The sequence below is a fragment of the Nelumbo nucifera genome, chromosome 8, assembly GCF_055504915.1.
Source record: "Nelumbo nucifera cultivar China Antique chromosome 8, China Antique-T2T, whole genome shotgun sequence".
In the NCBI taxonomy this organism is placed as follows: Eukaryota; Viridiplantae; Streptophyta; class Magnoliopsida; order Proteales; family Nelumbonaceae; genus Nelumbo; species Nelumbo nucifera.
In genome coordinates this window covers 56,338,374-56,341,873 of record NC_142656.1, presented here as the reverse complement: position 1 = coordinate 56,341,873, position 3,500 = coordinate 56,338,374, and the positions used below count along the sequence as shown (strand labels likewise).

The 3,500-nt window shown below is 41.4% G+C and overlaps 1 pseudogene; it reads left to right on the top strand.

Moving 5' to 3' along the window:
- Positions 1-683: 683 nt before the first annotated feature.
- LOC148790025 (heavy metal-associated isoprenylated plant protein 39 pseudogene) lies at positions 684-1,558 on the top strand (annotated as a pseudogene).
- Positions 1,559-3,500: the final 1,942 nt, after the last annotated feature.

Here is a 3,500-nt window from a genome sequence, read left to right as displayed (position 1 = left end):
GATTCAAAGTCAGCTCACCTAATACGCGTTTTGTGCTTCCAAACCAGTAAGTCATTCTTCATTTCGTGATATAAAGTAAAATAAAACAAATTTTAGGGTAAATTACAAAGACCCCCCCGTACTTTGTTTTGTGACAAAGACACCCCTTGTACTATGACCGTGAGACAAAGACCCCCTTCCGTTAGCCTTACGTCCAAAAAGGCTGTTATAATATTTTTTAATTCCCATACTACCCTTGAAGATGGGAATTGGAAATACTCCAACAACTGGATTGAATCCATTTAATCCCAACTACAACCAAATGGCGATTGGCTGCTGGTACAAGCAAGCAAATACTACAACCAAACGACAATTCGATCCTGAGCCGACTACACTATCAAGATTGTACCAATAGGCAAATACTATGGCGTCATGAGGAGAGAGGCGGAGAGTTGAAAATACTAAGTCACTAACAACGATTGCTTGCTTTAGACTTTAGAGTTGAGAGTTAGACATCGACGCCGCAGGATTGTACCAGCTAGTACTTGAAGGTCGTTTCGACGGGAATCCCTATGTTTCGATTGCCAAAGGTGTTATAAGCTGGAAATCCAAGTACCCACCTTCCACCTGAGCTTTCCATTATTCTTGATTTTGATCAAGATGGTCCCAAAATTATGCTCCTGAGAAAATGAGGCGGCGAGGTAATGTGCAATTGGCACAAACATGCCGTAGATGAATGGAGACCAGACGTTGATGTCTTTGTGACCCTGGTAGGTGGGCGGTAATCTAATCGGGAAGGTGATCTGTTGATTACTCTACATCGCACACACATGCCTTTGGGGCTCTTTTGGAATCGTACTGGATATCCACTTTATAAGTTTTGGTTTTTCAGAACCTTTTTAGAAAATGAAATTCGATTCTTTGATTCCTGGTTCTTGTTGGACTTTATTTTGTTCTGATTCAATGGGAGTTTCAGAACCTTTGATTGTATCAGGAGTTTGATTGGATCTTAACTAAGACTTTTTTTGTTCATTTTTTTTAATTGATACAGAAGGTGGTGCTGAAGTTGGATTTACATGATGACAAGGCCAAGCAGAAGGCCATGAAGGCAGTCTCTAGCCTTTCAGGTATCAAGATGATCTTTACCCTATTTTCTTATTGAACTGAAGTAAGCAATCTCAGTTTTGAGAAAGAAAAAATAGCCTAAAGCTATCGAAATAACTTTTGCGTTTTTCATCTTTATGAATTTGTAGGAATTGATTCCATCACCATGGACATGAAAGAGAAGAAATTGAAAATCGTTGGATATGTGGATTCCGTAGATGTGGTGAGCAAGCTATGCAAACTCTGGCACACAGATATAGTTTTTGTAGGGCCTGCAAAAGAGCCTGAGAAGAAGGAGGAACCCAAGAAGGAAGAAAAGAAGGAAGAACCCAAGAAAGATCCAGTGGAGCAGTAGATCTAGAACATGATCAAGGCATACTAGGCTTATAATCCCCACATGACCACTCACTACTATGTCCAAAGTGTGGAAGAGAATCCAAATGCTTGTGTTATTTGTTTATTCTTAGATATTTAAGGAGGGGAAAGGAACAATCCGAGACGCTAATGGATTCGAAATTCCGAGTGTATTTTCGACAACTATATCTGAGGCGAGATACCCAAAATAGGGAGGCTAATATGTACAGTTTTAGGGCAGGAAGTTCTCATCGGAGATGTTAAACTGATATACCATAGTGTCTTGCAGTGTGAACTGGGGCTTGGAGGGTCGGAGGATCGCCCATACAAGGAAAGAATGAGAGAGGGAGGGGAAATGAAGAGAAGAAAGGGAAAAGGGAAAAAAAGAAAATAGAAAAAGTTTAGTGGAGTATTTTGGTAATTTAACGTGTTCCGTCATCTAACTTAACGGTCAAGGGGGGTTTTTGTCTTACGGTCATAGTATAGGGGGGTCTTTGTCACAAATGTTACTATGGGATGAAAAGGGTAGAGTCCTCCTTTAGTCGGTCCTTAGTGCAGGATCCTCCTGATCACCTTGTCCTATACAACAAAGCCAGATGCATCAAAAACAAATTTGCAGTTATTATCTTTTGAGAATTGGTAAACTGAAAGCAGGTTAGAGGAGTCATCGGGATAGTGAAGAACATGATTTAGGTGAAAAGTAGAAGATGGATAGGTTAGAGTGGAGGTGCCGGTGTGTTTGATGTCTAAGCCATGTCCGTTACCCACTGTGACCAAGTTGGAACAAGCATAAGGGAGCAGATTAGAAACTTTACCAAGATCTGGAGTGATGTGGTGAGAGGCTCCGGTATCGGAGTACCATGTGCCGTCATCAAGAAGATCATGAGAAGTTGTTGCCATTGCAACTACTTTTGTGGTTGATGTCTACCTTGATAGGGGAGATTCAGCCTCTGGAAACAGTCAATGGCTATGTGTCCAACTTTGTTGCAGATTTGGCAAGTTGGTTGAGAGTCGTTATTGGTTGGACGCGGAGACAAAGTGGATCGGTTGCTCCCTTGATTAGATTATGAAGGTCGCGAGGCGGCTGCATTTTGCTGCTGGCATTTGGAATCATACTATGAAGTGTTCTAGCGATTTGAAGAGTTGGGATGGCGAGAATGCTGCTGTTGTCGTGTCTTGGCTACTACCAGGGCGTGGGATTTTTTTGTAGGAGCATCTTCTACAAGAGACATTTCTTCACAGATGAGCAGGTCGTGAAGTTCTTCTAGTGTAACTGCTGCAATTCGGGCACGACCATGAATAGTAGAGGCAAATGGATGATATGGTAAAGGCAATCCGTCCAAGATATAGATCTGTAATTCATCATTAGATATGGGTGCACCACCTCGAAAGTTGATCACTAATAGATTTAACTTACTAGAGGTAGTCGTGCATGGTGAGAGAACCCTTTTTCAGATATGGGTGCACCATCATCAGATATGGGTGCACCACCTCGAAAGTTGATCACTTCCTTTGCAAAGGGAAGTGATGTGCATGGGGGTGGAAGAGGCATAGAGATGTTTCGGAATATCCCACGCTTCCTTGGATGACTTCATGCCAACCATGTAGGGCAGAGCCCATGTGGACAAAGTAGCTTGAGTCTAGGAGAGAAGCATTTGGCCATATTCGTACCTGGTTTCGAACATTTGATCATCAGTACTTGAAGCTGATTTAGATCCAACGATGAAAGACATAAGCTGGTGCCTTGTGAAAATGGGCTCAAACAATGTTTTCCATTGGAGATGTTTGATATCACCAATGAAGAGGATGTTGGGAACGAACTGGCATCGATCTAGGAAGTTGAGGTTGAAGCTAACATGATGATGATGCAATTTTGCTATGGCTCTGATACCATAAAGAAGTAAGCACTGAGTTGATTTTGAACAGAAAGATCACACACTCAATGGATGATCATTGATAGTATTTATAGTTATTCTGATATGGTTATCATGTACAAGGATAAATACAAAGGGAGATCAGATTGATTAGGGGTTTTAGTTTATCTTGATTAGTTATAGAAGATG